This window comes from Lutra lutra, chromosome 2, assembly GCF_902655055.1.
Source record: "Lutra lutra chromosome 2, mLutLut1.2, whole genome shotgun sequence".
Classification (NCBI taxonomy): domain Eukaryota; kingdom Metazoa; phylum Chordata; class Mammalia; order Carnivora; family Mustelidae; genus Lutra; species Lutra lutra.
Window position 1 is genome coordinate 95,607,503 of NC_062279.1, and position 24,780 is coordinate 95,632,282.

The 24,780-nt window shown below is 38.3% G+C and overlaps 1 protein-coding gene and 1 long non-coding RNA gene across 2 annotated transcripts in view; one reads left to right on the plus strand and one right to left on the minus strand.

Annotated features, from left to right (window-relative positions):
* The window catches only part of GRID2 (glutamate ionotropic receptor delta type subunit 2), a 1,463,802-nt gene that overhangs the window by 1,419,939 nt on the left and 19,083 nt on the right, over positions 1–24,780 (plus strand).
* LOC125093184 (uncharacterized) lies at positions 11,950–19,096 on the minus strand. The gene is made up of 3 exons (XR_007125172.1): positions 18,939–19,096; positions 13,452–13,538; positions 11,950–12,203 (listed from the first exon to the last, which is right to left on the minus strand). It is a non-coding gene; the product is annotated as an uncharacterized LOC125093184 (long non-coding RNA).

Here is a 24,780-nt window from a genome sequence, read left to right on the forward strand (position 1 = left end):
TGGTACACAGGATAAAACACAAAACTGGGAGTAGGACACAGGTTCCACTGCTCAGAGCCTGCGGTAAAATGATGGTCAAGTCACTCAATCTCTCTAATACCTCCATCTGACTAACATCATTTCTGGTTCTCGAATTGGATGAATCTATTCTCAGCCCTACTCATAACTCTTAAAAATTCATAGAAGGTTACCCAAGCTTTTCGTGCATCAAATTGACCTTGTGCCAAAGAGAAATCATAGCTGATCATGGAAGATTAAGTGAGGAAATATAAAAACTCATTGAAAGCCTTCAGATGATAATATTTATATAGCGTTGAAGAAAAATAGGACAATTCCATTCAGCCCAGTAATATTTTGTCTTTCCCAGAAGTTTTCAACTTTGATAATACATTGCAAATATTTCAGATTAACATAAGCACTTAATAAAGAGAAGAATGCTTTAGGTTTATTTTCCTCTATGTAGATCTAACTAAATTCTATTTATATTGAGTTGAACCTACTCAACCCAATCTTATAAGTTGGACAAGATAAAAAGAAGAATGTAATTCAAATTTATGTGGATTAAGCAACTACGCAGTTGTGACAAGTTGTTTTTTCCTAGTCTTAGGTTAGAATAAAACCAGAAGACCATGGTAGAATTTATTTCAATCCAAGAGATTTATTTGTTTTTATATAAATTTTAAATTTCTCCAAAACCTAGTCTGTTTATAAATGAAGCAAATATTTTTTCCTTGCCTATATCACAGTTATAATGGTATTTTGGGTTTTCATTCTCCATTCACAATAGGGATCGTTCCCCTCACAAGGCAGTATTATTATACATCTTCAGACAGTGAAGAATAATATAGTATCAGTCAGATCCATAAGAAGATTAAGGTTCTACCATGAGATATAGTTTTACCATACATTTAACAGACATAAGTAATATTAATGAGGACATCATACTCAACCATCAGTAGACCTAATAACAAATATTACCTGGGATATCTCCCATGTGGCTCTAATAATCTGGGTAAGACACAAAAGTCAGGTTGCTAACCCAAACACGCTGTTTAGTATGTTGTGGGAAGTTCCAGTGGACAGAAACAAAATCTTTTCCTGGACATTCCTGTGTAGTCTGATTGCCTCCCTGATGTTTCCCATTTGATCTCAGCTGCTCTTTCCCTCCCTCATTCAAAACTTCAGATTTCTCCCCCTGCTCTCAGCTGCTATCTCTATTCCCCCAAATCACATGTTTGACTTCCTACCACCCCACATTATTCTTTGGTGAAGTCTGTTTTACCACAGGATCATTAAAGACTAACTCTCTTGAAAGGAAGTATACCTAGTTTTTGAGTATAACATTTGATTTTAATGATACAAAAGAATAAAGTCTAATAGTTGGTTTGGAGAGTCAGATCCCAGCAAAAATGACTGCAAGAAGACAAAAGAGCACATTAAAAAGAACTTTCTATGGCAGGCAATCCATTCCCTAGTATCTAGGCCTCTATCTTATCCTAAATAATAGGCAGCCTCAATCAACTTTTGGTACAGTATTAATGAGGATAGAGAACAATGATTTGTATCAATCAAATCCATATAGGGTCCAAAAACCTTATATTAATCTCCTCCCCTGCCAAAACTTTAGACCCAAAATGCTAAAGCCCGTATAATTTGCTAATTTAATTTTATCTTCCGCTATCTCCTCTGCTCATCCTCTGGATAAAATAATAACTAGTGAAATGCAGGAAGTAAATATGGAACAAGGGTGAGGAAAATGGTCACAGATGCTTTCGCTCTGCGCCCGGCTCTGTACCGAGAATTTAGCATACGTGGGAATCAGGCATCTGGATACTTCACACACTGACACATTAAGTGAGCCCTGCTTGCAAGAGAAACCACCAAAAGTTTTCCTGTCAGGATTTTGTTTAGCCACATAGGAATCAACCAAACATGACCTCTCTTTGTGGCTCAAAGTCAAAAGGGCAAAAAAGAGGAAAGTTTAACCACTTCATAATAATCTCTTAAGACAGCATTCCCTTTAAACTTAAGTTACTTCAGACATCTCTACAGCTGTCGAGATAAATGATACCTTTGATGGGTTTATAGGCCTCTTCAAACGCTCTGTGTTTACAGACCATAGCAAGAGCAACATAATTGTTTTCTCCCTCCGAGTGACTGTCTTCCTCTGGGATTTACAGGGTAAGCACAGGTTGTAATGTTTGCATCCTGAGATCTGCCAGTAAAGCAGACTTCAAGTCCTTTATTATTCCCCATTTTTAAAAGTTGAGATCATTGTGATTACACTCCATTATCCGATGCAGTCTTACAAGGAACCCAAGACCTTGTTTTCAATGATGGATGGCAGTTAAACTTTGTTACGTCTTAACCATTTTAATGTATATTTCAGAGGTCCTTCTCAATACATTTCACAAGTTGAGGTGGTATTTCTGAACCTAACAAAATGGTTCATGTAGCTCTTAAAATTAGCACAACGGGACAGATTATAGTAACAAAAAAGTATAAGTTAGGTTATGGATCAATCAAAGTATCAATTAAAATAAAGACATTTTTAATAAACATCTTCACAATCTTTTTGATTGGACTGGTCTCTTTGACGAAAGAGTCCATTTTTAAAAACTTGCTACCACCACTTCCACGACATTCTGTCAACGGATAAATATTCTCACTACTAGAATAGTTACCTTGTTAAAAGTAGTTTCAGTCAGTGAAAGCAGTTAGGGTTGAACAATGAAGACATGATATATTTTAAAAGAACCAAAATGGGTCTTATGAAAGTTTGGCTATCATCCAAATTTACTTCTCAAACTTCTATAACATTCATAAAGGGCAGATTTTCCCCACCCCCGGACTTTAAACCTCTGCATGCTATTTCCAAGAAGCCATGTCTGCTAGGTAAAATGTTCAAGCAGAAGCTTGATTGCCATCTTCTGGAGGTCGTGTAGAGACCTTCCCTGCAGTGGGAAGGAGTGCAGACGCGGTAGCCAACCTTCCTTACAGAACTGAAATCATGATTTGATGGCCTATAATTTTTATATCAGGTGGTAGGAGCACAAGTGGTTATATATTATGCTTTTTAACTTAAATACATGTTGTACATATTCTTTTGTAAGTATCAAAGATTTTATAATAATTACTTTTGAAAAGATTATGTAGCTGGCTTGTGAAGTATATTATTTGCAAACCATCAAAACAATCCAAAATTATATGTCATTTCTATACTCCATAGGCCATCCTGGGTTGTCTATTGATCCTTTAATCAAAGCCTTGTAATTGCCGAGTTGAGGAAAGAAGAAACTGAGAGAGGAACAGGTGGGGATAGAAGAGTGTTTGTTGGTCTAGTTCTCAGGGGGGAGAGAGAAGCCATCCCTGCAGCCTGTTCTAGGATTCCCAGTACGAACGTGTGAGAGCTGAAGCAGGGGACATTTAGGCAGCAGCAGGCTTAAAAATCCACTGAATAAAATGGCAAGATCTATCGATAGATTTCAAAATATGGGCTAAAGATCCAGAATGAGACAAGGCTGGAAACCTACCCATTCAAGCTAGGGTTTAGGGCGGGAAAAAAAAAAAAAAAAAAAAAAAGGCCTCTTTGCCAGAATCACACCATCTCTGTAATGCAACCATATTTTCTCCTTCAATCCCATTTTTACTGCCTGGGACACTCTTTCCTCCTCCCCTACCCCTTCTAGTAACCAGCTTCTCAGACAAGCATTTTCCAAAGCACAAAGTGAGGGTAGGGATGCCTTTTGTCCACACTCTATTGCGTCCTGTGCTTGGATTTCTCAGGCTCAACACAGACATGTTTGTGTTCAGTATCTGTCCTCATAACAGTGTATGGGCAAGCTCTCCTACAGCAGAGATCGTGGTTTCTTACTCTCTGTTTTATCTCTAGAGCATAATACAGAGCCCAGCACATGGGAAATACTCAAGAAATGCTTACTAAATATATGAATGACTGAACGAATAAATGAACGAGTTGCCTCTGGAACATCCAAGAGGATATATCTCGTACCTGGATTATCATTCTGAGCTCAGAAGAGAGTTTAGGGCTGGCACTAAAGATTGGAGTGTCCCCAGTTTACAGGTGATGATGAAATTCATAGGAGAGAATAAATCTTTCAGGAAGAGCAAAATTGCACAAGACTAAAGGCACACAAGGTATATGGAATCCGCCGAAGTAATTCAGAAAACTTTCTCTGGAAGTAGGGTGCAGTCTGGATGGAGGTTACGATCTCAGATTGTTTTAGTCAGACAGGCTGACTTGGAACCCTAGCTCCAGTTCTTACTGTGTGAACCAGACGATAGCCAGGAGCTCAGCAAGTGGAAAGGAGTTGAGCCGCCAGTTGTTGGAATAGCTAGTTGAAACAACAAACCAGAAATGAAAGTAACAGGCAAGTAGTGAAGCCTTTAAAGTCACTTACAGCCATTGTATAAGCGAGAGGCTAGAGAGGGAAAAATACTACCCTCTCCCCCATACCCTGGGGGATGTCCCATTTTCCCTCATGGAATGGCACACTGGTCAAGAATCAGCTAGATCAGCACAGACGGTGCTCAGGTCAAGTTACTGCTGAGGGATCCACAAATAGAAGGCTACTGTAGATTTTTCGACCTGAGGGTTGCTGGGAAGAGGACAAGGGGAAAGGGCTGGTAGTGGAAGTTTTCCCTTCATTCCTTTAAAGGTGTCCACCAGAGGAGCCTGAGGAAGGCCTCTACTAAAAGCCCAAATGAGGGCCCTCTACTAAGAATGCAAAAATGGGTAGGAACATGGCCAGCCAGAGGGGCCAGAGTCCTTGAGGGCAGCTCCCCTCAAAGACTGCAGGCTATCGGCTGCACATTAAGTCCACTGTGGGGAGAGCAGCTTTCCTCCGTTTGGCCTGCAGGGCAAAGCCTCTGTAATGGCCTATGGTGGGCCCCGAGAAGTCACTCATAAATGTTAGGAGCCAGACTCCTCAAGCAAGTTCCTTGAATTCTAAATCTCCGTTTCCTAACCTAAGCCTACCCCGTGAGTTGTTACAAAAACCTAGCTAAAGGCTTGACATAGATGCAGTGCACCATCAGTGATCGCTCCGTGGGAGCAGGTGAGATGGGAGGGACAGTCCTTTGGGCTGAGAGAGAAGAGGTCAAGAAAGTCACGCCTGAAAGCTGTCTGTTGCAGTTGAGGACAAAGTCATTAGTAACTGCAGGAAAGTAGTTTCCATGGAGTAAAGATGAGGAAAATCAGAGTGGAAAAAGTTATCAGCGTGGATGATGGCAGCATTGAGTCCTGCAGGAGGGGCAGCTCCTGGGTAAGCGCTGGGCCCGCCCCCGGGGGACTCCTTCCAGGGGCCCCAGGCTTCCACTTGTCCCTCACTCATCCCTTATGCTGCCTCTAGGAGCATGCATTCTCCACTGCTACCAGCCCTCTTTCTGTGCATCTTCCAGCTTTTATCCCCAAAGCCTGAGCCATAACTATCCTTATCCCTGTCAGTGCACCTTCTCTAACAAGCAGGCTTTGCCTCTGATCATCGGACAGAAGCATCCCAGACTCTTGTCTGCTTAGCAGTCCAGCAGCGATACTGTCTCTGCCTTCATCCTGCCCCAACCAGAGATAAATACTACACGATCTATTACATATTTTGCATTTTTGTTGAGACTAGAGACATACTGTCTTTTTTTCTGTAAACACTGACCCTCATCAAAAGAAATCAGCTGTTATTCCAAAGAAGCAAACACATCAAATTCATAGCTCTAAGACCACAGAAGAATGCTCATTCATGTATCATAGACTTACGTGGAGGATGTGAATCCACACCATAGCGAGGCCCATGTAATGGAATTTATTATACTTTTTATGTGAGAATAGTATTTCCAGGGCTTTCAAGTATGTTTAGTACAAAGGTTTTTCCTTGTACTCAAGTACCAAGACACCAGAAGCTCAGTAACCCTTAAAGTTGTAGCTTAGATCACCCAGATTTTTGTGTGAGGAAGAATGCCTGAGAAAGCAGGACTGCGGCAAACCATCACAACGAAATGATTTAATCACGTTCAACTCAGGAGGTTTATGCCTGTTGCCATTCTTTCCTGCTTCTTCAATAGGCTATCATTTTCTGCCTCTGCTGTTTACAGGAATACATTTTATTTCAAAAGCAAGATTTTTCTTGGCACTCAACTCACCCATGACTTTATCATTGAATATTTTTTTTTAATGTTATAACTCAACCCTTTGTGTGGCTAAAATGGCCAAGGCTCTTTTATGTTGTAGTTCTTGTTTTTCCCCACATCAAGCATTCTGACCGCTGCTGTCAAAATCTGATAATAAATGAAGATTTCTCCCACAGTGGACCTCTTATAACCATGGCAACTCCATCAGCAGCTAATGGCCACATTGCAAAAATGCTTTTGAAAAGGACAGCTTCTCACACTGCTGCAGTACAAATGTCCTTTTCTTACCTTTTCTCCATAATGATGCTAGGAAAACAACATATCTCAAGCAAACATTTGCTTTGTTGTGCACATGTGGGACCACTTTAAAAAAAAAAACAGAAAGTAGAAAAATTACAAATAAAAGAGAAAGCATAGCACTAAACTGCAGAGAGATGTTACTGGCTTTAGCAGCATTAACAACATATTTCTACTCAATTTACAGCTGAAATCAATGTAATTATTGCTAAAAATTTGAGAAGTTTTACTGCAGTTACTCCACCCACTGTCACCCAGGAGGGTTTTCTAGAATGCTTATTTTGAGTTTCATAGTATTATCTCTCTGAATTATTGGTCAGATGTAGGTAATGCAGCTATATGCTGCAACAACTATGTTGTTCCATAAGATGGATACTTTTCTACTCTTCGGTATACCCTTGAAAGAAGCCCAGAGCAGGATCAGCACATGGGTCCTTCAGCCCGCCTGTGCCCCACATGTGCCAAAACAAGAGATGTTCCTGCCTGAACCCTGCTATCAGACCCTCAAAATGTTCTGGCTTTCTTGCTCACTAGGTAGACCAACACTAGTTTCTTTTTTTTTTTTTTTTTAAGATTTTATTTATTTATTTGACACATACAGATCACAAGTAGGCAGAGAGGCAGGCAGAGAGAGAGGAAGAAGCAGGCTCCCCACTGAGCAGAGAGCCCAATGCGGGGCTCGATCCCAGGACCCTGAGATCACGACCTGAGCCAAAGGCAGAGGCTTTAACCCACTGAGCCACCCAGGCGCCCCCCAACACTAGTTTCTAATATAGAAACTTTCCCTGGACCAGCCTGCCTGTTAAAACACAGGAGGATGTTTTCTACTTTAAATTCTTGTTAAGGAAATAACAGACATTCAGATAGATCTCTCTCCCTGTATCTATGTATCTACCTGCCTACCTATCTGTCTACCTGTTTATAAATATATATTCATGGAAAGGAACTTCCCCATATCTCAGAAAAACTCAAAGCTTGAAGGGTTTTTTTTTCCCCTTTTTAATGTTTCTTCAACTATCAATACTGATCAATAAGCAACCACAGATTACAACCCCACATCAACTTTCCAAGTATAACAAGATGGGTCGATGCCTTCTGCACAGACATCGGGTACATCTCATCAATGTAAATAATCATCTCCTTCTGAGATTTTCAAAATTACATGGTCTATCTAGGGCTGATGTAGGAGTAAAACTATCCCAACCCACAGAGAAAGCAGCAAAGTTAAATTTCGCTAGCCATTATGACCATCTAAATTTTACTTTGCACAAAATCACTTTTTGGTGGGTTTTTTTTTTTAACTTTTCCCAAAGGTAATTTCTCTCTATAAAAGTTCTTTAATCACGTGGATAGACTTAAGAGTTAAGACCTCTTAAGATTTGCATCAGAGTTCTGTTTGTTTCTGCTGGGAAACTGAGAGCAAATTACTCAAACTCACTTAATCTCAAGGCATTAATTTGTAAAACCAGACTGATAGTAGTTCTCCCTCAGAGGATAGCTGGGAAGAATAGTTGATTTAACACATATGAGAGCATCCAGCTCTGTAATTGGAAGAAACTAAATTACTTATGAATGATTTCCACACACACCCCCACCCCCCGCTCAGGCCCCGGTGTTCCCCATTCCTGACCCTCTCTTCTTTTCTTTGAGTCATGAGATTAAGCTCATTCCTGACTTGCACATCTGTTTTACAAGCTCGTTTTAAAAGTGTGTAAAATTATTTGCTTTCTGCTAAGGTAAGACAAGTTGAACTGGACACTGCAAGATTGTCAGTGGTGAGGTTTTGGTTTCTCTTAATCAAATCAAGTGTTATAAAATTTGATGATATACATAAAATCACTACCGTAAAAATCCCTCAGTCTCTCCCACATAAAATTAAACTTGAAATCACAAAACATTATATTTATTTTTTGAATTCATTCACCAAGTTTCAGCAGAGGAATGAACTTAGAGAATCCCATCACTGACAGCCCGTACAAAAGACTATGACCCAATATTTTATTTATTTTTTTTTTAATCTAGGTGCTGAGAATATATTAGGCTAGTAAGAAAACACAAATTGTAACAAATAAAGATGTCAGGATATTCTACAGGAAAAGTATCTTCTAAATCTTTTTTAAGGCAAACTTCAGAGAAAGATTCCACAAAAAAAAAAAAAAATTGCAAACCATTAATTTTTGTCAGGACAAAGAAACTTCTATCTTTTGGAAGGTACCAGAATAAATTTGAAGCTTTTAATAAAATATTTTGTGTGGTTCCAAAAGCAACAGTAAACCTAAATATATGTCTTTGCCACCAATCCATTTTGCACTGTAGTCATCCAAGTACAATGATGCTACAATATGCAGGTGTGCATTTGACTTTTGGAAACACCAACAAAGCCTGACTTCATAAAATACTCCTGCTTATCATCTTGAGTCCAAGATGTATTGTCAACTGCAAGCAAGCATTGTCAAATCAGAAGCTAGGTCTGCTCAGTACGGGACAAAGACTGAATGATGAGTTGGGAAGGAAAAAAAAAATAAAAGAAAACCAAGGAAAAATTAATGTTGTTCCCTGACAAAGCAGATCGAAGCAGTGTACAAAGACACCATTTCTCTAAGTACATCTTTGACCACATAAAGGAGTCACTGTGTTCATCCTGTGTTTTTCAGTAGGCTTGGGCCTTAATGACTCAAATATAGTCTTTGCCTTTCAGTCATTATCTCAATCTCCAATATTTCAGACAACCTGCAGAAAGTCATATATATGCAACCAATAATTTACTTTCCACATATAGCTTTTTTTTTTTCATTTAGGAACTAAATCTACTGTTGGAAGAAGAAACAAAATCACCATTTATTTAAGTCCTTTTATTTCTTATCTAGGACTCCATAGTGTATAGAAAAACTAACACTCCTTCTTTGGGAAATATAATTTTCCCTAGATTCATCAATGTAACTTGGGTACTTTATAAAAATGATGGAGATGTTCCCAGCTCAAATTATGATTTAAAATAAAAAAGGCATTAAATGAAAGGTTCCCATGGAGAATGTGAGCACATTTTCTTCAGAGCAATATTGTCATTGCCTGGTCAATAAAATTAGGTTTTCTTCTCTATTAACTCATTTGGTAGAAATAAGTTTGAGATGGGCCAACCCACATGATCACTGTAGTGAAAACTTAAAATTTGTTACTGTGTTCACAAGTGAGTATTGAGGAACAATAAATTTTTCTTTTTCTGCTTTTATTTTTGGTTATTGTTCATGGTGACATCCACTGACCTGTTCCTAGCATTCTGTGTACTCTACATGGAAAGAACAAAACTCAGCAGATAGTAGGAAAAAGACTGGGTAGAAAAATCATTTTGCAATTTAGTATAACCTGAATGCTGAGATCATACTTGTTCTGTTTAAAAAAAAAAAAAAAAAAAAAAAGATGGGCGCCTGGGTGGCTCAGTGGGTTAAGCCGCTGCCTTCGGCTCAGGTCATGATCTCAGGGTCCTGGGATCGAGTCCCGCGTCGGGCTCTCTGCTCAGCAGGGAGCCTGCTTCCCTCTCTCTCTCTCTCTGCCTGCCTCTCTGTCTACTTGTGATCTCTCTCTGTCAAATAAATAAATAAAATCTTTAAAAAAAAAAAAGATGAAAGGCATTGGTTGTCTAGAGGAAAATTCTATATTTGCTAAACACAATTATGCTTCCAAAAATTACCTCTCTAAGAGATTCCTGGAGTTCCCTGCTTTGGCCAAAGTTACACATGACAATGATTAGCACACAGTAGATACTCCATAAACTATGAATGAATCAACATGGCCTAATAGAAATATTGCTTATTTTTCAAGACATAATATATTAATGTAGCACTTACTTTGTGCTAGGTACTGCCCTAAGGACTCTATAAAGTTTAACTCATAATCCTTGTAACAACCCCAGAACCCCAGCAAATTTGTTCTATCATTATCTTCATCTTACAAGTAAGAAAATCAGGGCAAAAGAAACTGTTTATCCAAAGCCACACAACTGACAATATTGGTGCCAGACTTTGAACCAGGAATTCTGGTTCCCAAGTCCATGCATTAAACTCCGTTAACTATGCTACTTATGCAACCTTTGTGTGGTGGTTTGCAGGATTTAATATCACTCAAATTTCAGTTTGATTTACATATATTAGGTTCCTTAAGTTATATTGGTAGTTGCTCAAAAGTTGAGATAGTCTAATGGAGCTTCTAAAATAACAGTGAATTTTTTCTTTTTAAGATTTTATTTATTTGACAGAAAGCACAGGCAGGGGAAGAACAGAGGGAGCTGCAGAAGGAGATACAGAGGGAGCTGCAGAAGGAGATACAGAGGGAGAGGGAGAAGCCTACACACTGAGCAGGGAGTCTCATGAGGGGCTCACTCCCGGGAGCCTGGAATCATGACCTTAGCTGAAAGCAGATGCTTAAAGGACTGAGCCACCCAGGCGCCCCAATAACAGTGAATTTCTATCTTCCCTTTCACCTGATTCTCTCTGTCAATGGAAAGGATATTTGATTTTTTTTTTTTTAGTAGTTTAGGAAACTTACACTAAATCTAAGAGAAATAAAAGACTGAAGGGAAGACATAGTTCTAATTTTTAAATTGTGTCTGTGGTAAACCTGTAGGTTGGGTCCTTAATATTGCTTAGATTTGCCCCCCAAAAATGAATGAGCCCCAAAACAGGGACTTTGGATGAACTTTGATTTAAGGAACTTAAAATGGCCACCAGATCATCATCACTGAGGTAACAGATTGAGTCTTGGAGTCAGATAAATTTGGGGTTATATCCTTGCCCTGCCATTTACCATTTTGTGTGGCTTTAGGCATGTACTTAATTTCTCAACACCTAATGATCCTTAGCTATAAAACGGAGTTAATAATGTGATTTCTTGGGGTTATTTAGAGAATTTTATACGTGAGGTCGTAGTAAAGACTCAAAAAATGCTATTTCCCTTTTGAGAGATACTATTTTGGCTACAATTATATTTCCAGGTAAAATGGGAACTTTATGACATTATCTGTCTGCAAATTTCTGAAAATAACTTTTTAAGATGCCAAAGATTTTGTGAAAAGTGACTTTCTATAACCTTAAGATAGATAAATATTTTCTATATATATTTTTTCTGTGTATGTATAGAGATATAGGGGACAGAATGATATTTCATGACTGCCTTCTACATCTTAAACCTCCACCACTAGATTTGATTTTGACAGAAATAAAAATGGCATTATAACCAGCAGGTCACATGTAAATATTTGAATTTCCTTAGCATATTAAAATTAATTGAACATTTCCTATTATTTAATTCAGTAATTAGTAAATTTTGCCCTGCAAAGTCACATTTATTAATGTTTCTCCTGCCCCCACTAGCCTTTGTTTTGAAAAATTTTCTCTCTCAAAAAGATTAATTTATCTAGTAACAATTTAGTTCTCATTTTCATGCACTAAAATTGACTATGACTATGCAGATAGAGTCAAGTTTCTTATCAACATAAAGCCACTACTGTTCCCATGTTTAGTTGCTATGATTCCAATAAAAAACAAAGAAACTTGATACATTCACTCAGCTTTAAAGTCTTCTTGCAGTTAATTGTTGTAGACTGTATTCTTATTCACCAATATTCGGTTCATATCCCTAATAGAATATTATACCTTTCGGTCCTGTTAAACCCAAGTGGCCTGAGTTTATGACTTGCTTTGGCCAAAAACACAGACTGGAGTGTGTCAATTCCAGGTGGAAGCTTTAAGAGAAGGGCCTTGAACAAAAACCTGTCAAACAAAGAATGGAGAGAACCTATTGTACACAGAGAAAATAGCATGCCCTAAGTCTTTGGAAAGAGATGGTAAAAGTCAATCCTCTACATCTGTGTAATTAGAGTGTAGAAAGTCAGTTGGGGAGCGATGAGGGGTAAGGCTACTTTGGTAGGAAGGGAGGTCAGATTGCACAAGCTTTTTGGTCATATTGAAGACTTTATATTTTACACCAAGTACGCTGTGAAGTCACATAACAGATATAAGCATGGAAATGACATGATAGGATTTAGATTTGCAGAGCTCTCTAAGATTTTGTGTGCAGAGCAAACTGGAGAGAGAGATAATGGAAACTTTTAGACCAGATGTAAAGCTAATGTGATAATCTAGGCGGGAATTGATAAGTTATAATGCCTAATAAATTACAAGAGTTTAACAAATATAGTTACTTCCTCTTCTGCCTGTTAGCAAACCTGGATCTCAGCTTCTGATTGATCTGATTACTTTCCTAATTCTAAGCCCATTATAAATAAAGGCCATTCTCATGTTCGTTATTTCATTTAAGAGTAATAATAACTATAAAATTCACTTTCAGAAAAATGTCATTCTACTCTTTGTTCAGGCAGGAATTTCCTTGAAAGGTAAGTTTTTTTAACTTACTATTGATTGAGGTTTTGTTGACTGAAATACTTTAGCACCCAGGATAGCAGCCCCACCTTCCAATATACTAGGCAGAACCCTGGGGAGGCATGGGGAGCTGACCCCCTCATTCTGTGCATTCCGGTTAAGCTTAGTTCTCTAATCCACATAGTGCAGCCACTTTCTTTAGCTATTTCTATGGTCCCAATCATTTATCTTTAAGAATTAAAGACTTAGAAGAGGGGCGCCTGGGTGGCTCAGTGGGTTAAGCCGCTGTCTTCGGCTCAGGTCATGATCTCAGGGTCCTGGGATCGAGCCCCGCATCGGGCTCTCTGCTCAGCAGGGAGCCTGCTTCCTCCTCTCTCTCTGCCTGCCTCTCTGCCTGCTTGTGATCTCTCTCTCTGTCAAATAAATAAATAAAATCTTTAAAAAAAAAAAAGACTTAGAAGAACTCGTGGCTGGCTTAGTCTGTAGAGCACACGACTCTTGATCTCAGGTTTGTAAGTTTGAGCCCCACATTAGGTGTAGAGATTACTTTAAAAAAAAAAAAAAAGGAAAGAAAGAAAGAAAAAGACTTAAAGAAATTATCAGGGCCAATCTGTGTACTGAAATTGCTAGAGTCCCAACCTCAGATCTTTTGAGACTGTTTAGATACAGATGTTGATTACTCTTACTGGCCCCAGACAAGTGCCTGTCTCATTGTCTTCTATAGATCTGTAAGACAAGACCTAAAATGATACTTGAACTTTCTTCTAAAATCTAAAATCACATTTCCCACAGAGTCATTACACATAAATATCCCATAGGATAGAATAATACAGTGATAATCCACTTTGCTATAAAGTATAATGGGAGGGGACATGGAGGAAAAGAAGATTTAAAATTTAAGGACCTGAATTCCAATATCGGTTTTATCATATTTTTATTTGAATTGTCTTAAGCTTCTGGACTTTAGTTCATTTTTCTCTTCTCTTCTACTGACTCAAAAGGAGTGATTATAAGGCTAAATTAAGATAACGTATTTTGGAAGCAATGAAAATTATCATTTGTATCTAATTGTTGATAATTGAAGGATTACGTAATTTCAACACATTGCATCTATTGTGTCAAGTCTGATTTTAGTTCCTTTCTCCACCACACTTTGCCCAAAAAGAAGAGATCTAGATCAATGGTTTTCACACCTGACTCATTTCACCTGGAATGCTTTAAAACGTATAAAGAGATTCTCAGGCATGACTTACTAAGGTTTTGATTCAGCGGACATATATATAGGCCCAGGAGACTGTATTTTGTAGAAGCTCCCCAAGTAAATTGTTACAGCTTTTTTGAAGGAAGTTGGCAGTGGGTGTTAACAATTTACCCTTAGACCTAGTAACATCACTTCTAAAAATTTATCCTGCCAATATACTTGAAAAGGTATAGAAAGATATACATTTAAGGATTTTTACTTCAGTTTTGGTATATTAAAAACACCATTTAGATGTCCAACAGTGGGAGATGATTTAAATAAATGATGGTTTGTCCATACAGTTGAATGCAATGTTGATATTGACAGATATCCATAGCATACATTATTTTTAAATTTTAAAAAGTCAACTAACTAAATAAATAAGCAAATAATACAACAGTTTTATGATATATTCTTAATTATTAAAAATAAAAAGTGGTGTATATATTCACATGTGGGTGTGGAACTGTTGAACTATTGATAGTGGGCAAATATGAGAAATAGGCTTGGGGAAGAGTAAGAACAAAGGAAATGTGATACTTTCACTTTTTTATTTATACATTCCTTTTTACAGTTTTTTTTTTCTTATAGTATAAACGTATGCCACTTTTTTCAAAGATGACCCCCAAGGGATTCTGATGAGCAGTCATGTCCAAAACAACTACTGATTAAGAAATGTGTGAATTTCCTCTATTTGGCATTTTTTGTTACTAGTCTTAGAGGTTTTTTTAAATTTTTTAAAAATTTTATTTATTTGGGAAAGAAAGTGAGAGAGCACAAGCAAGGGGAGGGACAGAGGGAGAGGGAGACACATACTCTCCACTGAGCAAGGAACCTGACATGGGCCTTGATCCTAGGACCCTGGGATCATGACCCAAACCGAAGGCAGCCACTTAACCAACTGAGCCATCCTGACACCCCATCCTATAGTTTATTTTTGAAACTGTCATTTCTGATACCCCACATTTTATCATTGTCAATTTCATCACTTAGAATCTTCCTAAATTTTCCTCATATATATCCAACTACTAATTCATTCATTCATCTAGTCTATGGGTATATATACTGAGTGCTCCTGAGCACTCAAAAGTGCCCTGTAGGTTCCAAAGTGCTAATCCAGGCACTGGCAAAAGAGAAGACTGCAAGCCCGGCCCTCACAGAGTGAGCATCCTAACATCTCTTAGCCTTAGTCCCTTCATCTGTAAAATGGATATATTGTTAGTAACTTTCTTATAGCGTCATCTGAGGATGAAATAAAATCATGTTGCAAACCCCTCAGCACTGGTATCACAGAAGTGCTCAGTAATTCTAAGCTGCAACAACTTTTACTGTGATCATCATCATTTTTTCATGACCGACTGCTTGACCCAGTGTGGATTTTCTAGAAGAAAAAAACCTACATTTCATCTTAAGAGAATGTAATTGGAACGTCTGGGTGGCACAGTTGGTCAAGGGCCCGACTCTTGGTTTTCATTGAGGTCATGATCTCAATGTCGTGAGATTGAGTCCCACATCAGGCTCAGCCCGGAGTGTGCTTGGAACCCTCTGCTCCTCCCCCCACTCTCTCTCTCTCTCTCAGTTCTCTCTCTCTAAAATAAATAAATCTTTTTTAAAATGTTATTGTGGACCTTATAGACAATTGGAAGTACATCTGCTTTGCAAAATCACAGCAGATTTTAGAAGACTTAGGGAAAAAGATAGAAGTCAAGTCAGGAAAAGGAAGAATGTGGTCTCCTGCTTACTACCTCCCTGAGCCACAGAATTCTAATTTCCTAGGATTAACAAAATAGATTACATAGCAGAGCTGATACACATTTATAAAAATATGTAACATTTTTTTTTATTCAGTGAGCATGAGGAATTTCCGTTGGAAATAAAGTTACCAAAGGGCAGTGAGTGGGTCCTTAATCCCAATAGCAGATACTCCTTTGAGTGGAAACCAAAGTTCAGGAAGCTTGGAAAATGACTTCTCTTTACATTTACACTTGAACTTAATGCAAAACATGGGCTAAGTCAGTTTGAGCTTTCTTTTTCTTTTCTTTCTTTCTTTTTTTTTTTTTTTGTATATTGACTCAAAAGTTAAATATGGAGTCAGTTTTATCCAATTAAATGTATTGTTTAAAAATGAAAACAATTACATTTCCAATTATAATGAAGATGAAAATTGCAATGGCTTTAGTTATGGTGTGTTTTTTCTCTTTTTTCTTTTCTTTGTTGTTATTGTTGCTGCGCACAGAGCGAATTTTTCTTTCAGCAAAGGGAAAAAAATTGAACGATGATTGTTAGTGGTCTTGTTGCAGTGGTCCCTGGTTAGGTTCACCCTGTGTTTGCAGCAGGGCCTTGGTTGTCTAATTATGTTAGCTCTACAAGAAACCCCAAGGTAAACAGAACTACCATAGACTGTGTAACAATGAGCAACAGGTGTTTCTGTGCCAAAGAACTAGAAATTTCTCCATGTAAAATATGGATTTTTGGTATATTCTAAAAGCTATTTTTTTAAGATTTTTATTTATTTATCTATTTGACAGAGATCATAAGTAGGCAGAGACAGGAAGGGAAGCAGGCTCCCCACTGAGCAGAGAGCCCCTTGCGGGGCTCCATCCCAGGACCCTGGGATCAGGACCTGAGCTGAAGGCAGAGCCACTGAGCCACCCAGGCACCCCTAAAAGCTATCTTTTAACTGAGAAAGAATAAAGGGCAAGCAATATCCCAAAGTCATGAATCATAAAAATTATTTTATGGTGGAAAGGAGCAGATACCAAGTACTCATAACAAATATGTATTGTGTAACAATGGGCTTTGCACTCGTGCTACCAAAAAAAAAAAAAAAAAAGCTACAAAAAAGTGAATACAGTCCAATGCCCACTCTTAAAGCATAAGGCTATTTCAGCCCCCCAATACTATGACATAGAAATGCTTTATTTCAGACTTTATTTAGGGAACCCAGCTGGAATGCTCTGGTGAGTTGGTTAAATACTTGTCACAAAAGCAGGATAGTCAACTCTCCTGATAAGTACAAGCCAATATACATTGTTTTCTACAAATCCTTGAACTTCAGTTGAACATTTGGGTTGCAGTCTTTTCTCAGGAATCATTATTTCAAGGCATGTTTTCACTCCTGGATTTGGTTTCAACAGGACTACCAAACTGTGAAAAAGTACCAAATATTGAATAGAAGAAAAAAAAAAAAACCAAAGAGTTTGGTAGTCATGCCAATTTTATGTGTGGCGTGAACATTATTGAAACCAATCAATTAGTATATTGCAAGGCATCATTTTAAACTTCCTTTTCAGACATTTCCTGTAACACAGTGAGGCTATTTCAAACAGACTTTTTTTTTTTTTAAAGATTTTATTTATTTATTTGAGAGAGAGACAGTGAGAGAGAGCGTGAGTGAGGAGAAGGTCAGAGGGAGAAGCAGACTCCCCATGGAGCTGGGAGCCCGATGTGGGACTCGATCCCAGGACTCCGGGATCATGACCTGAGCCGAAGGCAGTCGTCCAACCAACTGAGCCACCCAGGCGTCCCCAGTGAGGCTATTTCACTTGCTTAGTCCAGTCATTAAAATGGACTTATAGGTCCGGTTGTTATGTTCATTGTACTTATTCCAATTGGTCAATTCTGTTTCTCACTTGAAAATTCACCAAGAAATACAATTCTTTTTAATGGAGGCAAGTGTTTGCAAGTATTGACAAAAAGTCACAGATTTTTTTTTACAAGGAGATGGAAGAGAATATTTTTCACTCCTACTTTGTTTGTGTATATGTCTACATACTACAGAAGACAAGAGTCTATTCCATCTCAAACTATACCTGGCAAAATGTACATAATACTTTAAAAAAAACTGTAACATGACATTCATTAGAACTGATCATAACACTTTCTGCCCTGTTACTCCATTAAAACAAAGTTCAAAGGAATTGCTTCAAAGCACATGTAATCAGAAGTTTAAAAATGGCTGTCTTGAGTAACTTTTCTTTTTCCATTCTTCTTTGTTTAGTTTCACCATAAAAGCAATTTATTTCCAAAGACTTGGAAAACTGTCCTAAAGCATGTATACTCCTTCTGACCCTTGTAAATTTTTGAATGCATCAAATACCATGATTATAGACACTACAAATAACTCCCATGTGTAGTTCTTCTCTCTACTGTAATATTACATTCATGTGAATATTTTATTAATGCCAATGTGCCTCACTTGGCTATGTGATTGGTGAGGGCAAGAATCATCTCCTCTTTCTTGTTATTGTTCTCCAGAAGCAGCTAAGTGCCCAGCATATAAGAGCTGCTCAATAATTGTTTGTTGAATGAATGAATGTTATGCCATATGAGGCACTTTGAAAAAAGTGGGTAATCACCGTTTGACTGAGTTTTATTCTTTTTATGAAGACTAATCACCTTATATACACAAAAAACTGCTGTACATATTTGTTTATCAAGTTCTTATATGTAAATATTTTAAGTCATTCAGAGAAATAGTATACTAATAATCAAAGTTAATCTGTTATATTATCAAGTGCAAAATTCATTACTGGTTCTAATATTTGAAATCATTTATCTTAAAGACATTCAAAAAATTAGGATGTCTTAATTCTCACAGTGTCACCATGAGGTAAGTACTATTTTTTAAGCTGCAAAGAAAATGTTTTCTACACAAAAAAAAAAGCCACAAAAAAGTGAATACAGTCCAATGCTGTATTCAAAATGACTGTTTGGCTGTGTTGGTTTTTGGACTAGTAGGTGTCCTTGGGCATATGATGTTTAACATCTCAAGGAAATTTAGATAAATGTTTAGAAAGATTAATAAGTATAAGAAGTATTAAAAACAAAAACACATTAATTACTTATCAAGAAAATATGAACTATAAAATTAATCACAATTTCACCTAAAAAGTGTTTGAGGGTATTCTGAAGTCCGAGTGGAGACATTGTATAGAGATGGTATGTGGGTCCGTATCTAGTAGTAAGTTGTCATCTAAGAATTTGGTAAATGATATACAAATAAGTAGCATGGACATTCATTCTGAAAACCCTATAAATTGTAACTGTGGTCAACAGTTAATTCATGTGTGATTTCATTATATGTAAATTATCTGTGTGCAGTAACAGTAGAATGTGGGTTTTTTTGTTTTTTATTTGGTCACCCAGCAAGATTCCATGAGACTCCACAAACTGAAAAGCAGGATAGAATTTAGAAATAAGAACATCTCTCCATCATTCATATGGCTCCTTGGAGAGTTGGAGGAGGCCAGGAGTGATTAGTTGGAACTTGTCTTTGAATGGGAGTCTAAAACCACTTCTGCCCGTGTGAAAAACGCCTAAGGGCACTAAATGATTATAAGAATCTCAACCAGGGCTTTGTTTAAAGGCAGATACATAAGATAGCAAGCATACTTCCATCAAAATGCCCTGCAGTTTTTTTTTTTTTTTCATTTCTAGTATGTTTAACCCCCTAAAATAACTTTAATGTGTGCCAAATAATCCATTCTACTTGCAAGGTCTAACATGACGTGGAGGCTGACAGAGATAAGGGCTCAAGGCAGGAGGAGCTCTGAATTACTTTTCTTGCTTTTTTTTTTTTTTCACATTAGAAATAAGGCCCAAAGGAAAACATAGATCATTGTGATAAATGTATTGTATCTTCATATTTCATTGTAGTTGTCAAGAATTCTTGCCAAGTCATAAATGTTAAGTAAACCAGGGCAAAAATTGGATAAAGGACAGGTATAGTCAGTTAGAGTCACATTTGGTATCAACAAAAAGTTACCTTTGTCCTGATTATTTTCTTCATTTTATTAAGTACGTTAGGTAAATTGGATGGGGATGGGCATGCCAACCTTTTATTCTTCCTTCATTGTGTATGTGTGTATGTAAGAGAGGGAGAGACAGAGAGAGACAGATAAATTGATAAGATTTTAAAGATCATTTCTGTTTCGTTGTATTTTGTAAGTTTAAATTTCGGTGTTCAAAATGTACTAGTTCCCTCTGTGATACAAGAGCTTTCAGAAGGTTGATGAATTAAAATGCAGCTTATCAAAGTGGCAAGATATGAGGGAAATGATCATTTGCAAAATAAAGTATGGATTAGGAAGGAGGGAGAAGGACAGTTGGAATGATTTTTCAAGGGGAAAATGAAAGTTCCGTGACTGATGGGAAAACAATCACAGTTCCTTTCCATGCTTCGTAGAACCACCTGTCCGTCATCTTTCTTTTTTTCTCATTCTTGGAATTGAGTATGTAGGGAAGGGAGAATTAGTGGCGCTGAGCTTCCTTCAACAGATGAAGGGACCAGAGGCAACCTGAAGCTTCTGTCCAACCACTTCGCTTCCATCTGTCCTGTTCCTTCTCCTGAAATGGCTCCTGAAATGGTCCACCAAGACTCTGTATCTCAAAGCCTTAGTTCAAGTAGCTGCCTCCTTTATGACACTTTCTTTGATCACTTTTGCCAAAGCGACCTCACCTGGTTCTACAGAACTAGGTAATATTTCTTTAATGGAACCTCTACAATGCTCTCTTTGGACAGGTTTTTTGTTCTCCCTCTCCCTGCCAAAAATAAAACAAGCCAAAAAACAACACTCTCTAGCCCTATGATCTTACACAAAAGACTTCCATTTCCTTGTTCCTGGGTTTCTAAATACATAAGACTAGGGATAAAATCAGTAAAGTCACAGGGTGGTTTTGAGACTTACATGAGTGAATCACCATAAATTGAATAATGCAGGTGAAGAGATTGATAGGTGCTCCAGAACTAGGAGGAGATATTGGGCATTATTCCTGCCTACTGCCCCCAGTGAGCACATACTAGTTTTCCCTCCTGAGCTCAGCCTTTCACTCTGCTCATCGATTGACAACGTCATCCTCTGTGCAAACTATTACGGTAAGTACTGCAGAGCCCTCAAAGATCCCCGACACCATTACCATCATAATCCTTTGGAAGAGATCAAAGAGATCACTGGGTTGAAGGAACAAAACACTCATTAGAAAATTAGAAGCAAACTTCTGGAGAGAGTTCAAAGATGGATAAATCCGTGGTTCCACCACAGCTTGATGATGAGAATTCCCAGGGGCGAAGATTCTGAACCAGTAAACAAGAATCTTTGTTCTGTAGCCGAGAAAATGCAAGTGATTCTGATGATCATTCTAGTGGGAAACTTCAAGAATAGTTACATATGGTTGGAGATAAAGGCTTTCCGTTAAAAGCTAATTTTGACTGGAGTAGACATGCTTTTTGTAAGAATTAGGATAGAAGAGAGTGATGTCGTTTTAAAAAACATAAGGGACTAAGATGAAGGGACCAGAGACAACCTGAAGTTTCATCCTACAACCATCAGGCTTCCACTGGCTTAATCTTCTCAATAAAGTAGGCAATAAGATCCTCTGCTAAGAACAAGACAGGTGGAAGGGCAGTTCAGGGTTTGGGAAATGTAGAGAATATTGGGAGAGTTGCTATGGTGATGTGTTACAGGGCTAAACGAGAGGTAAATTAAACTGAGGGTCAATATCCTGACTGGAATTTCCAAGTCCAGTTAATACCTGAGTTAGGATCATTCTCAAGTCCCCAAAAGCTCGTAGAAATAAAAATGCACTGATACTATCAATAAAGGTAGATTTTTAATATTATCCAAAACAAAAGTAATGTAAATTCTGAGTGTCATCTGACAACCTCCTTTCTTCTGCCCAGAACAAAAATTAAAATGTGATCTTATGAAACGTCCAGGAGTCAGATTCTCATAAATAACAGCAGATCTACCCATTGCACTCTCGGCTGATCTGTGGATCTGTGGCTAGCTGAAGAATCCATGAACTCGGGGCGCCTGGGTGGCTCAGTAGGTTAAGCCTCTGCCTTCAGCTCAGGTCATGGTCTCAGGGTTCTGGGATCGAGCCCTGCATCCGGCTCTCTGTGTAGCAGGGAGCCTGCTTCTTCCTCTCTCTCTGCCTGACTCGCTGCCTACTTGTGATCTCTGTCTGTCAAATAGATATATAAAATCTTTAGAAAGGAAAAAGAATCCATGAACTCCCCTAGGGTGAGAGTAAGGTTTCATAATTAAGCATGTGTTGGTGTTGCTTTTCTTGTATTTTTCCTTTTGGCTAAGTAAATTCTTTTATTCATCCCGTTTTTCCACATCACATTCTCAGGGTCATAATGGGTCTCCCACAGTTCCAGGCGGTTATTGGTTCTTGGGCGGAAATGCTCCTGTGGCATTACTGATTGCAGCCTTCATGGGAAGGACAGTGATTGACTATGTTGCTTCCTGGGAAGCTGTGAATTTGCTGTACGGTGGTGACAGGTCCTTCAGTGGCCTCCTCAGTCTCAACTTGACAAGAAATCTGGAGAAGGAGCTAGCACTATTGAAATGTCGTGTCCTCACCCCACATTGTATTCTGTCCCTCAAACTAAACCCAGGTCAGTGAGAAGTCATGGTTAAGAAGATAGTAAATGATGGCACTGAAATTGAGGCTGTCCTTCTGTCTTCCTAAGGCTTCTGGCCCCTGGCTTGGCCTCCTAAAAGCTTCATGTTGTTTTCCTAGGCTTTTCACAGCTGCCTGCTTCCTCACCCACAATCTCAATACTTCACACTCTATTTATTTTCTTGGCTAAACTATCAGATCAGACGTTTGACCTTAGGCAGCACAATGGGTTTGGACTTAGTTGTTGTCTATGTCAGTGGTCAATTCCAAAAAGAGAAATTGGAACCCTGTAAGAAAATGGACGCTACTCTCTCCTCATGGATGCACCATGTTAGTCTTTATAGTGAATATAATATTAGCTGCCTGGTATAGAGAACTTAATATCATGCTGAGCACGATGAATGCACATTACAGTTTAAGATCAGTATTATTTCATTTCCTGGACTAGAAAAAATGAAGCTCAGAGGGGTCACATTGCTTTGCCAGTACATACTCAGGAAGTAAAGAAACAAGGATTCCACCCAGGTTGGTCTAACTCTATATTCATATTCTTTACTGCTACACTCTCCTCTTCCAAAAAACTCAATCCTTAAACTGTTTCCTCTCCTTCACATGTCCTAAACTCTTATCTGTCCCTCACTGTCATTATTTGATTTCTCTTGATCATATTTTATGATGCCTTTCATCCACCTGCATATTTGCAAGTGGTTTCATGAGTAGAATTCATCTCATCTATTTTTGCTCACTAAAACACCTAGTATATTGGGTTTGTACCTTTCAACCTTATGTATCCTCATTTTTCTCTATGGATCATATCCTGATTTATCATAAGTGAAAATGGTAAAACTAACACAGGGTAGGAGAAGATGATGGAAGAGAAACTGAATACTTGCCATTGATTCTTGGGTGGTGGGGGGAGTGGGATGAGGGTTAGTGCTAAGACTTAATGAGCCCTGTCGTCAGTTATTAGATATCATCTCTATGGACACTGTTGACCATACTTACCATCTGCATGGCTCCAGGCAACTATTGCCCAGAACTGAAGGAGAATAGAATCCAAAGTTTAAAAAAATTAAAAATTCAGAAACTTGGGAATTCTGACCAATGGTCTCAGGCTATGATCAGTGACATTAAGCAATAACACTCTCTCTCCTCTCTCATCCCTAGAGATGTTCACCCCAATACCAGCTTATCTTGTTCATGCATCTTAGACAATTCTTATATCTGAAAAATCCTGGGGGCTCTCCAGAGCTCTGTGGAGCATCATGGAGGCTCACTGAGAAATCACTTGCTGCTTAGTGTAACAAAGAATCTAAAAGCACTCCTTATGTTTTAATTTCCTCCAATTCATGTTGCAAGTCATGCCTCACTGCAAAAACTAGATAAGAGCATAAGTCTCTTTTTTTTTCATTACAACTACACGAATATCAGTTCACTATAGTCTCATACAGTGTAGTCTCTTCTCCTAGAAAGTAAGTAACATGGGTCATGTTACTCGTGCTGCAAAGTGTGTCTATTTCTCACATTACCCTGTTGCTGTGGCAGTGTGCCAATGTATTGTAGATGGAATGCCATCACTTGCAGTGATCTGTAAAGCTTGAGTTTTGGGGCACCTGGGTGGCTCAGTCAGTTACGGATCCTCAGCTCAGGTTGTGATCCCAGGGTTCTGGGATCAAGCCCCACATCGGGCTCCCTGCTCAGCAGGGAGCCTGCCTCTCTCTCTCTATCTGCCTCTCTCCCAGTTCATGATCTCTCTCACACTTCTCTCTCTCTCTTGCAAAAATAAATAAATAATATCTTTAAAAAAACAAAAAGCTTAATTTTACTTTAGTGATACTTTCATCAGAGGGTTTTATCCTTTTTACTTATCTAGAAACCAGTAGAGTGCAGTAACCACTATTCTTTACTGCCATATGCAAGGTAAAGATTCTTTACAATTTACCAATATTCTGAGCAATGGAGTTACTGACAAATATAACTAGATATCCAAACATGGGTAAATTGCACTCCCACAAGTAGTCATCAAAGTTCTTACAAATATTTCAGATCCCCACTTAGCTAGGTTGCTTTTATTTCTAATTCACCAAGATTTGGAACAGATGTGAAAGGCTGATTATGTCAAGTTTGGGGGAAAGTAGCGAAATAGCAGGCTTCACAAATGCCTCCACTTTGTACATAACCACATATGGTATCATCAGACCTATTTCTGAATAAAGAAACTAGCCACACAGTCTCTCTGACGATCGTTATCAGGACTAAATGACACTCCATTTTTATCAAGCCTCTTCTCTGAGTTATTGAAGCCTCCCATACTATCAT